Here is a 21,229-nt window from a genome sequence, read left to right on the forward strand (position 1 = left end):
CCTGAAATGTTTGTAGGGGGTGTCCTGAAAACACTGTTTGTATTGTTCGCTGGCAAGTTGAATGTGTTCTCAGAACACTCGCGGTGTCCTGAAATGTTCGTAGGGGGTGTCATGAAGACGCTGTTTGATTTGTTCGCTGGCAAGTTGAATGTGTTCTAAGAACTCTTGCGGTGTTCTGCAATGTTCGCAAATAAACAAAATGGGGGTGTGTTCTAAGAACTCATGCGTTGTCCTGAAATGTTCGTAGGGGGTGTCCTGAAGACGCTGTCCGCATTGTTTGTTCTCAAGTTGAAAATGTTCTAAGAACTCTCGCGGTGTCCTGAAATGTTCGTAGGGGGTGTCCTGAAGACTATGTTCGTATTGTTCGCGTGCAAGTTGAATGTGTTCTCAGAACACTCGCTGAGTCCTGAAATGTTCACAAATAAACAAAATGGGGGTGTGTTCTAAGAATTCACGCGTTGTCCTGAAATGTTCGTAGGGGGTGTCCCGAAGATGCTGTCCGTATTGTTCAATGGCAAGTTGAATGTGTTCTAAGAACACTCGTGGTGTCCTGAAATGTTCGCAAATAAACAAAATGGAGGTGTTCTGAGGACGCTGTCCGTATTGTTCTGTGGTTCTGTGGCAAGCTGAATGTGTTCTAAGAACACTTGCGGTGTCCTGAAATGTTCTCAAATAAACAAAATGGTGGTGTTCTGAGGACGCTGTCCGTATTGTGCGTTGTCAAGTTGAAAGTGTTCTAAGAACTCTCGCGTTGTCCTGAAATGTTCGTTGAGGGTGTCCTGAAGACGCTGTCAGTATTGTGCTTTGTCAAGTTGATTGTGTTCTAAGAACACTCGTGGTGTCCTAAAATGTTCATTGAGGGTGTCCTGAAGACGCTGTCCGTATTGTTCCTTGTCAAGTTGAAAATGTTCTAAGAACTCTTGCGGTGTCCTGAAATGTTCGTAGGGGGTGTCCTGAAAACACTGTTTGTATTGTTCGCTGGCAAGTTGAATGTGTTCTCAGAACACTCGCGGTGTCCTGAAATGTTCGTAGGGGGTGTCCTGAAACGCTGTCCGTATTGTTCGTTGACAAGTTGAACATGTTCTAAGAACTCTTGCGGTGCCTGAAATGTTCTCAGGGGGTGTCTTTAAGACACTGTTTGTATTGTTCGCTGGCAAGTTGAATGTTTTCTCAGAACAATTGCGGTGTCCTGAAATGTTCGTAGGGGGTGTCCTGAAGACGCTGTCCGTATTGTTCATTGACAAGTTGAACATGTTCTAAGAACTCTCGCGGTGTCCTGCAATGTTTGCAAATAAAAAAATGGTGGTGTTCTGAGGACGCTGTCTGTATTGTTCTTTTTCAAGTTGATTCTGTTCTAAGAACACTCGTGGTGTCCTAAAATGTTCATAGGGGGTGTCCTGAAGACGCTGTCCGTATTGTTCGTTGTCAAGTTGAAAATATTCTAAGAACTCTTGCGGTGTCCTGAAATGTTCATAGGGGGTGTCCTGAAGACGTTGTTCGTATTGTTCGCTGGCAATTGAATGTGTTCTAAGAACTCTTGCGGTGTTCTGCAATGTTCACAAATAAACAAAATGGGGGTGTGTTCTAATAACTCATGCGTTGTCCTGAAATGTTCGTAGGGGGTGTCCTGAAGACGCTGTCCGCATCGTTCAATGGCAAGTTTAATGTGTTCTAAGAACACTCGTGGTGTCCTGAAATGTTCTCAAATAAACAAAATGGGGGTGTTCTGTGGACGCTGTCCGTATTGTTCTGTGGCAAGCTGAATGTGTTCTAAGAACACTTGCGATGTCCAGAAATGTTCTCAAATAAACAAAATGAGGGTGTTCTGAGGACGCTGTCCGTATTGTTCTTTGTCAAGTTGATTGTGTTCTAAGAACACTCCTGGTGTCCTAACATGTTCGTATGGGGTGTCCTGAATACGCTGTCCATATTGTTCTTTGTCAAGTTGATTGTGTTCTAAGAACACTTGTGGTGTCCAAAAATGTTCGTAGGGGTTGTCCTGAAGACGCTGTCCGTATTGTTCGTTGTCAAGTTGAAAATGTTCCAAGAACTCTCGCGGTGTCCTGAAATGTTCGTAGGGGGTGTCCTGAAGACGCTGTTCGTATTGTTCCCTGGCAAGTTGAATGTGTTCTCAGAACACTCGCGGTGTCCTGAAATGTACGCAAACAAACAAAATGCGGGTGTTCTGAGGACGCTGTCCGTATTGTTCGTTGTCAAGTTGAAATTGTTCTAAGAACACACGCGGTGTCCGTATTGTTCTTTGTCAAGTTGAATGTGTTCTAAGGACACTCGTGGTGTTCTGAAATGTTTGCAAATAAACAAAATGGGGGTGTTTTGAGGACGTGTCCGTATTGTTCTGTGGCAAGCTGAATGTGTTCTAAGGACACTCGCAATGTCCTGAAACGTTCTCAAATAAACAAAATGGCGGTGTTCCGAGGACGCTTTCCGTATTGTTCTGTGGCAAGCTGAATGTGTTCTAAGGACACTCGCAATGTCCTGAAATGTTCTCAAATAAACAAAATGGTGGTGTTCTGAGGACGCTGTCCGTATTGTTCTTTTTCAAGTTGATTCTGTTCTAAGAACACTCGTGGTGTCCTAAAATGTTCATAGGGGGTGTCCTGAAGACGCTGTCCGTATTGTTCAATGGCAAGTTGAATGTGTTCTAAGAACACTCGTGATGTCCTGAAATGTTCTCAAATAAACAAAATGGTGGTGTTCTGAGGGCGCTGTCCGTATTGTTCTTTGTCAAGTTGATTCTGTTCTAAGAACACTCGTGGTGTCCTAATATGTTCATAGGGGGTGTCCTGAAGACGCTGTCCGTATTGTTCAATGGCAAGTTGAATGTGTTCTAAGAACTCTCGCGGTATCCTGCAATGTTCGCAAATAAACAAAATGGGGGTGTGTTCTAAGAACTCATGCATTGTCCTGAAATGTTCGTAGGGGGTGTCCTGAAGACGCTGTCCGTATTGTTCAATGGCAAGTTTAATGTGTTCTTAGAACACTCGTGGTGTCCTGAAATGTTCGCAAATAAACAAAATGGGGGTGATCTGTGGACGCTGTCGGTATTGTTCTGTGGCAAGCTGAATGTGTTCTAAGAACACTTACGATGTCCTGAAATGTTCTCAAATAAACAAAATGGCGGTATTCTGACGATGCTGTCCCTATTGTTCTTTGTCAAGTTGAAAGTGTTCTAAGAACTCTCGCGTTGTCCTGAAATGTTCGTAGGGGGTGTCCTGAAGAGGCTGTCCGTGTTGTTCTTTGTCAAGTTTATTGTGTTCTAAGAACACTCTTGGTGTCCTAAAATGTTCGTAGGGGGTGTCCTGAAGACGCTGTACATATTGTTCATTGTCAAGTTGAAAATGTTCTAAGAACTCTCGCGGTGTCCTGAAATGTTCGTAGGGGGTGTCCTGAAGACGCTGTTCGTATTGTTTGCTGGCAAGTTGAATGTGTTCTCAGAACACTCGCCGTGTCCTGAAATGTTCACAAATAAACAAAATGGGGGTGTGTTCTAAGAACTCACGCGTTGTCCTAAAATGTTCGTAGGGGGAGTTCCGAAGATGTTGTCTGTATTGTTCAATGGCAAGTTAAATGTGTTCTAAGAACACTCGTGAAGTCCTGAAATGTTCGCAAATAAACAAAATGGACGTGTTCTGAGGACGCTGTCCGTATTGTTCTGTGCTTCTGTGGCAAGCAAAATGTGTTCTAAGAACACTCGCGGTGTCCTGAAATGTTCTCAAATAAACAAAATGGGGGTGTCTGAGGACGCTGTCCGTATTGTGCGTTGTCAAGTTGAAAATGTTCTAGGACCTCTCGCGTTGTCCTGAAATGTTCGTAGAGGGTGTCCTGAAGACGCTCTCCGTATTGTGCTTTGTCAAGTTGATTGTGTTCTAAGAACACTCGTGGTGTCCTAAAATGTTCGTAGGGGGTGCCCTGAAGACGCTGTCCGTATTGTTCCATGTTAAGTTGAAAATGTTCTAAGAACTCTTGCGGTGTCCTGAAATGTTCGTAGGGGGTGTCCTGAAGACACTGTTTGTATTGTTCGCTGGCAAGTTGAATGTGTTCTCAGAACACTTGCGGTGTCCTGAAATGTTCGTAGGGGGTGTCCTGAAGACGCTGTCCGTATTGTTCATTGACAAGTTGAACATGTTCTAAGAACTCTCGCGGTGTCCTGCAATGTTTGCAATTAAACAAAATGGGGGTGTTCTGAGGACGCTGTTCGTATTGTTTTGTAGCAAGCTGAATGTGTTCTAAGAACACTTGCGATGTCCTGAAATGTTCTCAAATAAACAAAATGGTGCTTTTCTGAGGACCCTGTCCGTATTGTTCGTTGTCAAGTTGAAAGTATTCTAAGAACTCTCGAGTTGTCCTGAAATGTTCATAGGGGGTGTCCTGAAGACGCTCTCCGTATTGTTCTTTGTCAAGGTCATTGTGTTCTAAGAACACTCGTGGTGTACTAAAATGTTCGTAGGGGGTGTCCTGAAGACCCTGTCCGTATTGTTCATTGCCAAGTTGAAAATGTTCTAAGAACTCTCACGGTGTCCTGAAATATTCGTAGGGCGTATCCTGAAGACGCTGTTCGTATTGTTCACTGGCAAGTTGAATGTGTTCTCAGAACACTTGCGTGTCCTGAAATGTTCGCAAATAAATAAAATGGGGGTGTGTTCTAAGAACTCACGCGTTGTCCTGAAATGTTCGTAGGGGGTGTCCTCAAGACGCTGTCCGTATTGTTCAATGGCAAGTTGAATGTGTTCTAAGAGCACTCGTGGTGTCCTGAAATGTTAGCAAATAAATAAAATGGGGGAGTTCTGAGGATGCTGTCGTATTGTTCTGTGGCAAGCTGAATGTGTTCTAAGAATACTCGCAGTGTCCTGAAATGTTCTCAAATAAACAAAATGGGGGTTTTCTGAGGACGCTGTCCGTATTGTTCGTTGTCAAGTTGAAAGTGTTCTAAGAACTCTCACGTTGTCTTGAAATGTTTGTAGGGGACGTCCTGAAGACGCTGTCCGTATTGTTCAATGGCAAGTTGAATGTGTTCTAAGAACACTCGTGGTGTCCTGAAATGTTCGCAAATAAACAAAATGGGGATGTTCTGAGGACGCTGTCGGTATTGTTCTTTGGCATGCTGAATGTTTTCTAAGAACACTCGCGGTGTTATGAAATGTTCGCAAATAAACAAAATGGGGGTGTTCTGAGGACGCTGTCCGTATTGTTCTTTGTCAAGTTGATTGTGTTCTAAGAACACTCGTGGTGTCCTAACATGTTCGTAAGGGGTGTCCTGAATACGCTGTACATATTGTTCTTTGTCAAGTTGATTGTGTTCTAAGAACACTCGTGGTGTCCTAAAATGTTCGTAGGGGGTGTCCTGACGACGCTGTCCGTATTGTTCGTTGTCAAGTTGAAAATGTTCCAAGAACTCTCACGTTGTCCTAAAATGTTCATAGGGGGTGTCCTGAAGATGCTGTTCGTATTGTTCGCTGGCAAGTTGAATGTGTTCTCAGAACACTCGCGGTGTCCTGAAATGTACGCAAATAAACAAAATGGGGGTGTTCTGAGGACGCTGTCCGTATTGTTCGTTGTCAAGTTGATAGTGTTCTAAGAACACACCCGGTGTCCGTATTGTTCTTTGTCAAGTTCAATGTGTTCTAAGGACACTCGTGGTGTTCTGAAATGTTCGCAAATAAACAAAATGGGGGTGTTCTGAGGACGCTGTCCGTATTGTTCTGTGGCAAGCTGAATGTGTTCTAAGGACACTCGCGATGTCCTGAAACGTTCTCAAATAAACAAAATGGCGGTGTTCTGAGGACGCTTTCCGTATTGTTCTTTGTCAAGTTGAAAATGTTCTAAGAACTCGTTCGGTGTCCTGAAATGTTCATAGGGGGTGTCCTGAAGACGCTGTTTGTATTGTTCGCTGGCAAGTTGAATGTGTTCTAAGAACTCTCGCGGTGTTCTGCAATGTTCGCAAATAAACAAAATGGGGGTGTGTTCTAAGAACTCATGCGTTGTCCTGAAATGTTCGTAGGGGGTGTCCTGAAGACGCTGTCTGCATTGTTCAATGGCAAGTTTAATGTGTTCTAAGAACACTTGTGGTGTCCTGAAATGTTTGCAAATAAACAAAATGGGGGTGTTCTGTGGACGCTGTCCGTATTGTTCTGTGGCAAGCTGAATGTGTTCTAAGGACACTCGCAATGTCCTGAAATGTTCTCAAATAAACAAAATGGTGGTGTTCTGAGGACGCTGTCCGTATTGTTCTTTGTCAAGTTGATTGTGTTCTAAGAACACTCGTGGTGTCCTAAAATGTTCATAGGGGGTGTCCTGAAGACGCTGTCAGTATTGTTCAATGGCAAGTTGAATGTGTTCTAAGAACACTCGTGGTGTCCTGAAATGTTCGCAAATAAACAAAATGGAGGTGTTCTGAGGACGCTGTCCGTATTGTTCTGTGGCAAGCTGAATTTGCTCTAAGAACACTTGCGGTGACCTGAAATGTTCTCAAATAAACAAAATGGAGGTGTTCTGAGAACGCTGTCCGTATTGTGCGTTCTCAAGTTGAAAGTGTTCTAAGAACACTCGTGGTGTCCTAAAATGTTCGTAGGGGGTGTCCTAAAGATGCTTTCCGTATTGTGCTTTATCAAGTTGATTTTGTTCTAAGAACACTCGTGGTGTCCTAAAATGTTCGTAGGGGGTGTCCTAAAGATGCTTTCCGTATTGTTCGTTGTCAAGTTGAAAATGTTCTAAGAACTCTTGCGGTGTCCTGAAATGTTCTTAGGGAGTGTCTTGAAGACACTGTTTGTATTGTTCGCTGGCAAGTTGAATGTGTTCTCAGAACACTCGCGGTGACCTGAAATGTTCGTAGGGGGTGTCCTGAAGACGCTGTCCGTATTGTTCGTTGACAAGTTGAACATGTTCTAAGAACTCTCGCGGTATCCTGAAATGTTCTTAGGGAGTGTCCTGAAGACACTGTTTGTATTGTTCTCTGTCAAGTTGAATGTGTTCTCAGAACACTTGCGGTGTCCTGAAATGTTCGTAGGGGGTGTCCTGAAGACGCTGTCCATATTGTTCGTTGTCAAGTTGAAAATTTTCCAAGAACTCTCGTGGTGTCCTGAAATGTTCGTAGGGGGTGTCCTGAAGACGCTGTTCGTATTGTTCGCTGGCAAGTTGAATGTGTTCTCAGAACACTCGCAGTGTCCTGAAATGTTCGCAAACAAACAAAATGGGGGTGTTCTGAGGACGCTGTCCGTATTGTTCGTTGTCAAGTTGAAAGTGTTCTAAGAACACACGTGGTGTCCGTATTGTTCTTTGTCAAGTTGAATGTGTTCTAAGGACACTCGCTGTGTCCTAAAATGTTTGTAAATAAACATAATGGGGGTGTTCTGAGGACGCTGTCCGTATTGTTCTTTGTCAAGTTGAATGTGTTCTAAGAACACTTGTGGTGTTCTGAAATGTTCGCAAATAAACAAAATGGGGGTGTTCTGAGGACGCTGTCCGTATTGTTCTGTGGCAAGCTGAATGTGTTCTAAGGACACTCGCGATGTCCTGAAACGTTCTCAAATAAACAAAATGGCGGTGTTCTGAGGACGCTGTCCGTATTGTTCTTTGTCAAGTTGATTGTGTTCTAAGAACACTTGTGGTGTCCTAAAATCTTCATAGGGGGTGTCCTGAAGAAGCTGTCCGTATTGTTCGTTGTCAAGTTGAAAATGTTCTAAGAACTCCCGCGGTGTCCTGAAATGTTCGTAGGGGGTGTCCTGAAGACGCAGTTCATATTGTTCAATGGCAAGTTGAATGTGTTCTAAGAACACTCGTGGTGTCCTGAAATGTTCGCAAATAAACAAAATGGGGGTGTTCTGAGGACGCTGTCTGAATTGTTCTGTGGCAAGATGAATGTGTTCTAAGAACACTCGCGATGTCCTGAAATGTTCTCAAATAAACAAAATGGCGGTGTTCTGAGGACGCTGTCCGTATTGTTTGTTGCCAAGTTGAAAGTGTTCTAAGAACTCTCGCTTTGTCCTGAAATGTTCGTAGGGGGTGTCCTGAAGTCGCTCTCCGTATTGTTCTTTGTCAAGTGGATTGTGTTCTAAGAACACTCGTGGTGTCCTAAAATGTTCATAGGGGGTGTCCTGAAGACGCTGTCCGTATTGTTCGTTGTCAAGTTGAAAATGTTCTAAGAACTATCACGGTTTCCTGAAATGTTCATAGGGGGTCTGCTGAAGACCCTGTCCGTATTGTTCTGTGGCAAGCTGAATGTGTTCTAAGGACACTCGCGATGTCCTGAAATGTTCTCAAATAAACAAAATGGCGGTGTTCTGAGGACACTGTCCGTATTGTTCGTTGTCAAGTTGAAAATGTTCCAAGAACTCTCGCGGTGTCCTGAAATGTTCGTAGGGGGTGTCCTGAAGACGCTGTTTGTATTGTTCGCTGGCAAGTTGAATGTGTTCTCAGAACACTCGCGGTGTCCTGAAATGTACGCAAACAAACAAAATGGGGGTGTTCTGAGGACGCTGTCCGTATTGTTCGTTGTCAAGTTGATAGTGTTCTAAGAACACTCGCAGTGTCCGTATTGTTCTTTGTCAAGTTGAATGTGTTCTAAGGACACTCGTGGTGTTCTGAAATGTTCGAAAATAAACAAAATGGGGCTGTTCTGAGGACGCTGTCCGTATTGTTCTGTGGCAAGCTGAATGTGTTCTAAGGACACTCGCGATGTCCTGAAACGTTCTCAAATAAACAAAATGGCGGTGTTCTGAGGACGCATTCCGTATTGTTCTTTGTCAAGTTGATTGTGTTCTAAGAACACTCGTGGTGTCCTAAACTGTTAGTAGGGGGTGTCCTAAAGATGCTTTAAACAAAATGGGGGTGTTCTGAGGACGCTGTCCGTATTGTTCGTTGTCAAGTTGAAAATGTTGAATGTGTTCTAAGAACTCTCGCGGTGTTCTGCGATGTTCGCAAATAAACAAAATGGGGGTGTGTTCTAAGAACTCATGCGTTGTCCTGAAATGTTCGTAGAGGGTGTCCTGAAGACGCTGTCCGCATTGTTCGTTCTCAAGTTGAAAATGTTCTAAGAACTCTTGCGGTGTCCTGAAATGTTCGTAGGGGGTGTCCTGAAGACTATGTTCCTATTGTTCGCGTGCAAGTTGAATGTGTTCTCAGAACACTCGCTGAGTCCTGAAATGTTCACAAATAAACAAAATGGGGGTGTGTTCTAAGAATTCACGCGTTGTCCTAAAATGTTCGTAGGGGGTGTCCCGAAGATGCTGTCCGTATTGTTCAATGTCAAGTTGAATGTGTTCTAAGAACACTCGTGGTGTCCTGAAATGTTCGCAAATAAACAAAATGGAGGTGTTCTGAGGACGCTGTCCGTATTGTTCTGTGGTTCTGTGGCAAGCTGAATGTGTTCTAAGAACACTTGCGGTGTCGTGAAATGTTCTCAAATAAACAAAATGGTGGTGTTCTGAGGACGCTGTCCGTATTGTGCATTGTCAAGTTGAAAGTGTTCTAAGAACTCTCGCGTTGTCCTGAAATGTTCGTTGAGGGTGTCCTGAAGACGCTCTCAGTATTGTTCCTTGTCAAGTTGAAAATGTTCTAAGAACTCTTGCGGTGTCCTGAAATGTTTGTAGGGGGTGTCCTGAAAACACTGTTTGTATTGTTCGCTGGCAAGTTGAATGTGTTCTCAGAACACTCGCGGTGTCCTGAAATGTTCGTAGGGGGTGTCATGAAGACGCTGTTTGATTTGTTCGCTGGCAAGTTGAATGTGTTCTAAGAACTCTCGCGGTGTTCTGCAATGTTCGCAAATAAACAAAATGGGGGTGTGTTCTAAGAACTCATGCGTTGTCCTGAAATGTTCGTAGGGGGTGTCCTGAAGACGCTGTCCGCATTGTTTGTTCTCAAGTTGAAAATGTTCTAAGAACTCTCGCGGTGTCCTGAAATGTTCGTAGGGGGTGTCCTGAAGACTATGTTCGTATTGTTCGCGTGCAAGTTGAATGTGTTCTCAGAACACTCGCTGAGTCCTGAAATGTTCACAAATAAACAAAATGGGGGTGTGTTCTAAGAATTCACGCGTTGTCCTGAAATGTTCGTAGGGGGTGTCCCGAAGATGCTGTCCGTATTGTTCAATGGCAAGTTGAATGTGTTCTAAGAACACTCGTGGTGTCCTGAAATGTTCGCAAATAAACAAAATGGAGGTGTTCTGAGGACGCTGTCCGTATTGTTCTGTGGTTCTGTGGCAAGCTGAATGTGTTCTAAGAACACTTGCGGTGTCCTGAAATGTTCTCAAATAAACAAAATGGTGGTGTTCTGAGGACGCTGTCCGTATTGTGCGTTGTCAAGTTGAAAGTGTTCTAAGAACTCTCGCGTTGTCCTGAAATGTTCGTTGAGGGTGTCCTGAAGACTCTGTCAGTATTGTGCTTTGTCAAGTTGATTGTGTTCTAAGAACACTCGTGGTGTCCTGAAATGTTCATTGAGGGTGTCCTGAAGACGCTGTCCGTATTGTTCCTTGTCAAGTTGAAAATGTTCTAAGAACTCTTGCGGTGTCCTGAAATGTTCGTAGGGGGTGTCCTGAAAACACTGTTTGTATTGTTCGCTGGCAAGTTGAATGTGTTCTCAGAACACTCGCGGTGTCCTGAAATGTTCGTAGGGGGTGTCCTGAAACGCTGTCCGTATTGTTCGTTGACAAGTTGAACATGTTCTAAGAACTCTTGCGGTGCCTGAAATGTTCTTAGGGGGTGTCTTTAAGACACTGTTTGTATTGTTCGCTGGCAAGTTGAATGTTTTCTCAGAACACTTGCGGTGTCCTGAAATGTTCGTAGGGGGTGTCCTGAAGACGCTGTCCGTATTGTTCATTGACAAGTTGAACATGTTCTAAGAACTCTCGCGGTGTCCTGCAATGTTTGCAAATAAAAAAATGGTGGTGTTCTGAGGACGCTGTCCGTATTGTTCTGTGGCAAGCTGAATGTGATCTAAGGACACTCGTGATGTCCTGAAATGTTCTCAAATAAACAAAATGGTGGTGTTCTGAGGACGCTGTCTGTATTGTTCGTTGTCAAGTTGAAAATATTCTAAGAACTCTTGCGGTGTCCTGAAATGTTCATAGGGGGTGTCCTGAAGACGTTGTTCGTATTGTTCGCTGGCAATTGAATGTGTTCTAAGAACTCTTGCGGTGTTCTGCAATGTTCACAAATAAACAAAATGGGGGTGTGTTCTAAGAACTCATGCGTTGTCCTGAAATGTTCGTAGGGGGTGTCCTGAAGACGCTGTCCGCATCGTTCAATGGCAAGTTTAATGTGTTCTAAGAACACTCGTGGTGTCCTGAAATGTTCTCAAATAAACAAAATGGGGGTGTTCTGTGGACGCTGTCCGTATTGTTCTGTGGCAAGCTGAATGTGTTCTAAGAACACTTGCGATGTCCAGAAATGTTCTCAAATAAACAAAATGAGGGTGTTCTGAGGACGCTGTCCGTATTGTTCTTTGTCAAGTTGATTGTGTTCTAAGAACACTCCTGGTGTCCTAACATGTTCGTATGGGGTGTCCTGAATACGCTGTCCATATTGTTCTTTGTCAAGTTGATTGTGTTCTAAGAACACTTGTGGTGTCCAAAAATGTTCGTAGGGGTTGTCCTGAAGACGCTGTCCGTATTGTTCATTGTCAAGTTGAAAATGTTCCAAGAACTCTCGCGGTGTCCTGAAATGTTCGTAGGGGGTGTCCTGAAGACGCTGTTCGTATTGTTCCCTGGCAAGTTGAATGTGTTCTCAGAACACTCGCGGTGTCCTGAAATTTACGCAAACAAACAAAATGCGGGTGTTCTGAGGACGCTGTCCGTATTGTTCGTTGTCAAGTTGAAATTGTTCTAAGAACACACGCGGTGTCCGTATTGTTCTTTGTCAAGTTGAATGTGTTCTAAGGACAATCGTGGTGTTCTGAAATGTTTGCAAATAAACAAAATGGGGGTGTTGTGAGGACGTGTCCGTATTGTTCTGTGGCAAGCTGAATGTGTTCTAAGGACACTCGCAATGTCCTGAAACGTTCTCAAATAAACAAAATGGCGGTGTTCCGAGGACGCTTTCCGTATTGTTCTGTGGCAAGCTGAATGTGTTCTAAGGACACTCGCAATGTCCTGAAATGTTCTCAAATAAACAAAATGGTGGTGTTCTGAGGACGCTGTCCGTATTGTTCTTTTTCAAGTTGATTCTGTTCTAAGAACACTCGTGGTGTCCTAAAATGTTCATAGGGGGTGTCCTGAAGACGCTGTCCGTATTGTTCAATGGCAAGTTGAATGTGTTCTAAGAACACTCGTGATGTCCTGAAATGTTCTCAAATAAACAAAATGGTGGTGTTCTGAGGGCGCTGTCCGTATTGTTCTTTGTCAAGTTGATTCTGTTCTAAGAACACTCGTGGTGTCCTAATATGTTCATAGGGGGTGTCCTGAAGACGCTGTCCGTATTGTTCATTGTCAAGTTGAAAATGTTCTAAGAACTCTCGCGGTGTCCTGAAATGTTCATAGAGGGTGTCCTGAAGACACTGTTCGTATTGTTCGCTGGCAAGTTGAATGTGTTCTAAGAACTCTCGCAGTGTCCTGCAATGTTCGCAAATAAACAAAATGGGGGTGTGTTCTAAGAACTCATGCGTTGTCCTGAAATGTTCGTAGGGGGTGTCCTGAAGACGCTGTCCGTATTGTTCAATGGCAAGTTTAATGTGTTCTTAGAACACTCGTGGTGTCCTGAAATGTTCGCAAATAAACAAAATGGGGGTGATCTGTGGACGCTGTCCGTATTGTTCTGTGGCAAGCTGAATGTGTTCTAAGAACATTTGCGATGTCCTGAAATGTTCTCAAATAAACAAAATGGCGGTATTCTGACGATGCTGTCCGTATTGTTCTTTGTCAAGTTGAAAGTGTTCTAAGAACTCTCGCGTTGTCCTGAAATGTTCGTAGGGGGTGTCCTGAAGAGGCTGTCCGTGTTGTTCTTTGTCAAGTTTATTGTGTTCTAAGAACACTCTTGGTGTCCTAAAATGTTCGTAGGGGGTGTCCTGAAGACGCTGTACATATTGTTCATTGTCAAGTTGAAAATGTTCTAACAACTCTCGCGTTGTCCTGAAATGTTCGTAGGGGGTGTCCTGAAGACGCTGTTCGTATTGTTCGCTGGCAAGTTGAATGTGTTCTCAGAACACTCGCCGTGTCCTGAAATGTTCACAAATAAACAAAATGGGGGTGTGTTCTAAGAACTCACGCGTTGTCCTAAAATGTTCGTAGGGGGAGTTCCGAAGATGTTGTCTGTATTGTTCAATGGCAAGTTAAATGTGTTCTAAGAACACTTGTGAAGTCCTGAAATGTTCGCAAATAAACAAAATGGACGTGTTCTGAGGACGCTGTCCGTATTGTTCTGTGCTTCTGTGGCAAGCAAAATGTGTTCTAAGAACACTCGCGGTGTCCTGAAATGTTCTCAAATAAACAAAATGGGGGTGTCTGAGGACGCTGTCCGTATTGTGCGTTGTCAAGTTGAAAATGTTCTAGGACCTCTCGCGTTGTCCTGAAATGTTCGTAGAGGGTGTCCTGAAGACGCTCTCCGTATTGTGCTTTGTCAAGTTGATTGTGTTCTAAGAACACTCGTGGTGTCCTAAAATGTTCGTAGGGGGTGCCCTGAAGACGCTGTCCGTATTGTTCCATGTTAAGTTGAAAATGTTCTAAGAACTCTTGCGGTGTCCTGAAATGTTCGTAGGGGGTGTCCTGAAGACACTGTTTGTATTGTTCGCTGGCAAGTTGAATGTGTTCTCAGAACACTTGCGGTGTCCTGAAATGTTCGTAGGGGGTGTCCTGAAGACGCTGTCCGTATTGTTCATTGACAAGTTGAACATGTTCTAAGAACTCTCGCGGTGTCCTGCAATGTTTGCAATTAAACAAAATGGGGGTGTTCTGAGGACGCTGTTCGTATTGTTTTGTGGCAAGCTGAATGTGTTCTAAGAACACTTGCGATGTCCTGAAATGTTCTCAAATAAACAAAATGGTGCTTTTCTGAGGACCCTGTCCGTATTGTTCGTTGTCAAGTTGAAAGTATTCTAAGAACTCTCGAGTTGTCCTGAAATGTTCATAGGGGGTGTCCTGAAGACGCTCTCCGTATTGTTCTTTGTCAAGGTCATTGTGTTCTAAGAACACTCGTGGTGTACTAAAATGTTCGTAGGGGGTGTCCTGAAGACCCTGTCCGTATTGTTCATTGCCAAGTTGAAAATGTTCTAAGAACTCTCACGGTGTCCTGAAATATTCGTAGGGCGTATCCTGAAGACGCTGTTCGTATTGTTCACTGGCAAGTTGAATGTGTTCTCAGAACACTTGCGTGTCCTGAAATGTTCGCAAATAAATAAAATGGGGGTGTGTTCTAAGAACTCACGCGTTGTCCTGAAATGTTCGTAGGGGGTGTCCTCAAGACGCTGTCCGTATTGTTCAATGGCAAGTTGAATGTGTTCTAAGAGCACTCGTGGTGTCCTGAAATGTTAGCAAATAAATAAAATGGGGGAGTTCTGAGGATGCTGTCGTATTGTTCTGTGGCAAGCTGAATGTGTTCTAAGAACACTCGCAGTGTCCTGAAATGTTCTCAAATAAACAAAATGGGGGTTTTCTGAGGACGCTGTCCGTATTGTTCGTTGTCAAGTTGAAAGTGTTCTAAGAACTCTCACGTTGTCTTGAAATGTTTGTAGGGGACGTCCTGAAGACGCTGTCCGTATTGTTCAATGGCAAGTTGAATGTGTTCTAAGAACACTCGTGGTGTCCTGAAATGTTCGCAAATAAACAAAATGGGGATGTTCTGAGGACGCTGTCGGTATTGTTCTGTGGCATGCTGAATGTTTTCTAAGAACACTCGCGGTGTTATGAAATGTTCGCAAATAAACAAAATGGGGGTGTTCTGAGGACGCTGTCCGTATTGTTCTTTGTCAAGTTGATTGTGTTCTAAGAACACTAGTGGTGTCCTAACATGTTCGTAAGGGGTGTCCTGAATACGCTGTACATATTGTTCTTTGTCAAGTTGATTGTGTTCTAAGAACACTCGTGGTGTCCTAAAATGTTCGTAGGGGGTGTCCTGACGACGCTGTCCGTATTGTTCGTTGTCAAGTTGAAAATGTTCCAAGAACTCTCACGTTGTCCTAAAATGTTCATAGGGGGTGTCCTGAAGATGCTGTTCGTATTGTTCGCTGGCAAGTTGAATGTGTTCTCAGAACACTCGCGGTGTCCTGAAATGTACGCAAATAAACAAAATGGGGGTGTTCTGAGGACGCTGTCCGTATTGTTCGTTGTCAAGTTGATAGTGTTCTAAGAACACACCCGGTGTCCGTATTGTTCTTTGTCAAGTTCAATGTGTTCTAAGGACACTCGTGGTGTTCTGAAATGTTCGCAAATAAACAAAATGGGGGTGTTCTGAGGACGCTGTCCGTATTGTTCTGTGGCAAGCTGAATGTGTTCTAAGGACACTCGCGATGTCCTGAAACGTTCTTAAATAAACAAAATGGCGGTGTTCTGAGGACGCTTTCCGTATTGTTCTTTGTCAAGTTGAAAATGTTCTAAGAACTCGTTCGGTGTCCTGAAATGTTCATAGGGGGTGTCCTGAAGACGCTGTTTGTATTGTTCGCTGGCAAGTTGAATGTGTTCGAAGAACTCTCGCGGTGTTCTGCAATGTTCGCAAACAAACAAAATGGGGGTGTGTTCTAAGAACTCATGCGTTGTCCTGAAATGTTCGTAGGGGGTGTCCTGAAGACGCTGTCCGCATTGTTCAATGGCAAGTTTAATGTGTTCTAAGAACACTTGTGGTGTCCTGAAATGTTTGCAAATAAACAAAATGGGGGTGTTCTGTGGACGCTGTCCGTATTGTTCTGTGGCAAGCTGAATGTGTTCTAAGAACACTTGCAATGTCCTGAAATGTTCTCAAATAAACAAAATGGCGGTGTTCTGAGGATGCTGTCCGTATTGTTCTTTGTCAAGTTGAAAGTGTTCTAAGAACTCTTGCGTTGTCCTGAAATGTTCGTAGGGGGTGTCCTGAAGACGCTCTCCGTGTTTTTCTTTGTCAAGTTGAAAATGTTCTAAGAACTCTCGCGGTGTCCTGAAATGTTCGTAGGGGGTGTCCTGAAGACTATGTTCGTATTGTTCGCGTACAAGTTGAATGTGTTCTCAGAACACTCGCTGAGTCCTGAAATGTTCACAAATAAACAAAATGGGGGTGTGTTCTAAGAATTCACGCGTTGTCCTAAAATGTTCGTAGGGGGAGTTCCGAAGATGATGTCTGTATTGTTCAATGGCAAGTTGAATGTGTTCTAAGAACACTCGTGGTGTCCTGAAATGTTCGCAAATAACCAAAAATGGAGGTGTTCTGAGGACGCTGTCCGTATTTTTCTGTGGTTCTGTGGCAAGCTGAATGTGTTCTAAGAACACTTGCGGTGTCCTGAAATGTTCTCAAATAAACAAAATGGTGGTGTTCTGAGGACGCTGTCCGTATTGTGCGTTGTCAAGTTGAAAGTGTTCTAAGAACTCTCGCGTTGTCCTGAAATGTTCGTAGACGGTGTCCTGAAGACGCTGTCCGTAATGTGCTTTGTCAAGTTGATTGTGTTCTAAGAACACTTGTGGTGTCCTAAAATGTTCGTAGGGGGTGTCCTAAAGATACTGTCCGTATTGTTCCTTGTCAAGTTGAAAATGTTCTAAGAACTCTTGCGGTGTCCTGAATTGTTCTTAGGGGGTGTCCTGAAGACACTGTTTATATTGTTCACTGGCAAGTTGAATGTGTTCTCAGAACACTCGCGGTGTCCTGAAATGTTCGTAGGGGGTGTCCTGAAGACGCTGTCCGTATAGTTTGTTGACAAGTTGAACATGTTCTAAGAACTCTTGCGGTGTCCTGAAATATTCTTCGGGGGTGTCTTGAATACACTGTTTGTATTGTTCGCTGGCAAGTTGAATGTGTTCTAAAAACACTCGTGGTGTCCTGAAATGTTCGCAAATAAACAAAATGGAGGTGTTCTGATGACACTGTCCGTATTGTTCTGTGGCAAGCTGAATGTGTTCTAAGGACACTCGCAATGTCCTGAAATGTTCTCAAATAAACAAAATGGTGGTGTTCTGAGGGCGCTGTCCGTATTGTTCTTTGTCAAATTGATTCTGTTCTAAGAACACTCGTGGTGTCCTAATATGTTCATAGGGGGTGTCCTGAAGACGCTGTCCGTATTGTTCATTGTCAAGTTGAAAATGTTCTAAGAACTCTTGCGGTGTCCTGAAATGTTCTTAGGGGGTGTCTCGAAGACGCTGTCCGTATTGTTCAATGGCAAGTTGAATGTGTTCTAAAAACACTCGTGGTGTCCTGAAATGTTCGCAAATAAACAAAATGGAGGTGTTCTGAAGACACTGTCCGTATTGTTCTGTGGCAAGCTGAATTTGCTCTAAGAACACTTGCGGTGTCCTGAAATGTTCTCAAATAAACAAAATGGTGGTGTTCTGAGGATGCTGTCCGTATTGTGCATTGTCAAGTTGAAAGTGTTCTAAGAACTCTCGCATTGTCCTGAAATGTTCGTAGAGGGTGTCCTCAAGACGCTCTCAGTATTGTGCTTTGTCAAGTTGATTGTGTTCTAAGAACACTCGTGGTGTCCTAAATTGTTCGTTCGAGGGTGTCCTGAAGACGCTGTCCGTATTGTTCCTTGTCAAGTTGAAAATGTTCTAAGAACTCTCGCGGTGTCCTGCAATGTTTGCAAATAAACAAAATGGGGGTGTTCTGAGGACGCTGTCCATATTGTTTTGTGGCAAGCTGAATGTGCTCTAAGAACACTTGCGATGTCCTGAAATGTTCTCAAATAAACAAAATGGTGGTTTTCTGAGGACGCTGTCCGTATTGTTCGTTGTCAAGTTGAAAGTGTTCTAAGAACTCTCGCGTTGTCCTTAAATGTTCGTAGGGGGTGTCCTGAAGACGCTCTCCGTATTGTTCTTTGTCAAGGTCATTGTGTTCTAAGAACACTCGTGGTGTCCTAAAATGTTCGTAGGGGGTGTCCTCAAGACGCTGTCCGTATTGTTCGTTGTCAAGTTGAAAATGTTCTAAGCACTCTTGCGGTGTCCTGAAATGTTCGTAGGGGTTGTCCTGAAGACGCTGTTCGTATTGTTCGCTGGCAAGTTGAATGTGTTCTCAGAACACTCGCTGTGTCCTGAAATGTTCGCAAATAAACAAAATAGGGGTGTGTTCTAAAAACTCACGCGTTGTCCTGAAATGTTCGTAGGGGTTGTCCTGAAGACGCTGTTCGTATTGTTCGCTGGCAAGTTGAATGTTTTCTAAGAACACTCGTGGTGTCCTGAAATGTTTGCAAATAAACAAAATGGAGGTGTTCTGAGGACGCTGTCCGTATCGTTCTTTGGCAAGCTGAATTTGTTCTAAGAACACTCGCGGTGTCCTGAAATGTTCTCAAATAAACAAAATGCAGGTGTTCTGAGGACGCTGTCCGTATTGTGCGTTGTCAAGTTGAAAGTGTTCTAAGAACTCTCGCGTTGTCCTGAAATGTTCGTAGAGGGTGCCCTGAAGACGCTGTCCGTATTGTGCTTTGTCAAGTTGATTGTGTTCTAAGAACACTCGTGGTGTCCTAAAATGTTCGTAGGGGGTGTCCTGAAGACACTGTTTGTATTGTTCGCTGGCAAGTTGAATGTGTTCTCAGAACACTCGCGGTGTCCTGAAATGTTCCTAGGGGGTGTCTTGAAGACGCTGTCCGTATTGTTCGTTGACAAGTTGAACATGTTCTAAGAACTCTTGCGGTGTCCTGAAATGTTCTTAGGGGGTGCCTTGAAGACACTGTTTGTATTGTTCGCTGACAAGTTGAATGTGTTCTCAGAACACTTGCGGTGTCCTGAAATGTTCGTAGGGGGTGTCCTGAAGACGCTGTCCGTATTGTTCGTTGACAAGTTGAACATGTTCTAAGAACTCTCGCGGTGTCCTGCAATGTTCGTAAATAAACAAAATATGGGTGTTCTGAGGACGCTGTCCGTATTGTTCTATGGCAAGCTGAATGTGTTCTAAGGACACTCGCAATGTCCTGAAATGTTCTCAAATAAACAAAATGGTGGTGTTCTGAGGACGCTGTCCGTATTGTTCTTTGTCAAGTTGATTGTGTTCTAAGAACACTCGTGGTGTCCTAAAATGTTCATAGGGGTTGTCCTGAAGACGCTGTCCGTATTGTTCCATGTTAAGTTGAAAAATTTCTAAGAACTCTTGCGGTGTCCTGAAATGTTCGTAGGGGGTGTCCTGAAGACACTGTTTGTATTGTTCGCTGGCAAGTTGAATGTGTTCTCAGAACACTTGAGGTGTCCTGAAATGTTCGTAGGGGGTGTCCTGAAGACGCTGTCCGTATTGTTCATTGAAAAGTTGAACATGTTCTAAGAACTCTCGCTGTGTCCTGCAATGTTTGCAATTAAACAAAATGGGGGTGTTCTGAGGACGCTGTCCGTATTGTTTTTTGGCAAGCTGAATGTGTTCTAAGAACACTTGCGATGTCCTGAAATGTTCTCAAATAAACAAAATGGTGCTTTTCTGAGGACCCGGTCCGTATTGTTCGTTGTCAAGTTGAAAGTATTCTAAGAACTCTCGAGTTGTCCTGAAATGTTCATAGGGGGTGTCCTGAAGACGCTCTCCGTATTGTTCTTTGTCAAGGTCATTGGGCCTCATTACGACCCAGGCGGTAAGTTACCGCCTGGGCCGTGACTTTACCACCATGGCGTAAACTACGTTTACGCCATGGTGGTTGGCGGACTTACCGCCCCATTCCGACCTTGGCGGGGCGGTAAGTCCCCAATCCCCATTTACCCTTCCCCATTCCCATTTTTGCCCCATAGGGCATAATGGGAGTGGGGAAGGCGTTAATTACGCCACCGTAAATTACGGTGGCGTAATTAACTCCATGGTCCCTTAGCGCCATGGATTTTAACACCTGCTAAAAGCAGGTGTTAAAAGCGCCATGGCGCTAAGGGACCTTGTACTCAGGCGGTAAGGGTCGGCGCTGTTAACGCTGCCGTAAACCCCTTACCGCCTGGGTCGTAATGAGGCCCATTGTGTTCTAAGAACACTCGTGGTGTACTAAAATGTTCGTAGGGGGTGTCCTGAAGACCCTGTCCGTATTGTTCATTGTCAAGTTGAAAATGTTCTAAGAACTCTCACGGTGTCCTGAAATGTTCGTAGGGGGTATCCTGAAGACGCTGTTCGTATTGTTCACTGGCAAGTTGAATGTGTTCTCAGAACACTTGCGTGTCCTGAAATGTTCGCAAATAAATAAAATGGGGGTGTGTTCTAAGAACTCACGCGTTGTCCTGAAATGTTCTCAAATAAACAAAATGGCGGTGTTCTGAGGACGCTTTCCGTATTGTTCTGTGGCAAGCTAAATGTGTTCTAAGAACACTCGTGGTGTCCTGAAATGTTCTCAAATAAACAAAATGGTGGTGTTCTGAGGGCGCTGTCCGTATTGTTCTTTGTCAAGTTGATTCTGTTCTAAGAACACTCGTGGTGTCCTAATATGTTCATAGGGGGTGTCCTGAAGACGCTGTCCGTATTGTTCGTTGTCAAGTTGAAAATGTTCTACGAACTCTCACGGTGTCCTGAAATGTTCATAGAGGGTGTCCTGAAGATGCTGTTTGTATTGTTCGCTGGCAAGTTGAATGTGTTCTAAGAACTCTCGCGGTGTCCTGCAATGTTCGCAAATAAACAAAATGGGGGTGTGTTCTAAGAACTCATGCGTTGTCCTGAAATGTTCATAGGGGGTGTCCTGAAGACGCTGTCCGTATTGTTCAATGGCAAGTTTAATGTGTTCTTAGAACACTCATGGTGTCCTGAAATGTTCGCAAATAAACAAAATGGGGGTGTTCTGTGGACGCTGTCCGTATTGTTCTGTGGCAAGCTGAATGTGGTCTAAGAACACTTGCGATGTCCTGAAATGTTCTCAAATAAACAAAATGGCGGTGTTCTGACGATGCTGTCCGTATTGTTCTTTGTCAAGTTGAAAGTGTTCTAAGAACTCACGCGTTGTCCTAAAATGTTCGTAGGGGGAGATCCGAAGATGATGTCTGTATTGTTCAATGGCAAGTTAAATGTGTTCTAAGAACACTCGTTGTGTCCTGAAATGTTCGCAAATAAACAAAATGGACGTGTTCTGAGGACGCTGTCCGTATTGTTCTGTGCTTCTGTGGCAAGCAAAATGTGTTCTAAGAACACTCGCGGTGTCCTGAAATGTTCTCAAATAAACAAAATGGGGGTGTCTG

The sequence above is a fragment of the Ambystoma mexicanum genome, chromosome 8, assembly GCF_040938575.1.
Source record: "Ambystoma mexicanum isolate Mex_15411 chromosome 8, UKY_AmexF1_1, whole genome shotgun sequence".
NCBI lineage: Eukaryota > Metazoa > Chordata > Amphibia > Caudata > Ambystomatidae > Ambystoma > Ambystoma mexicanum.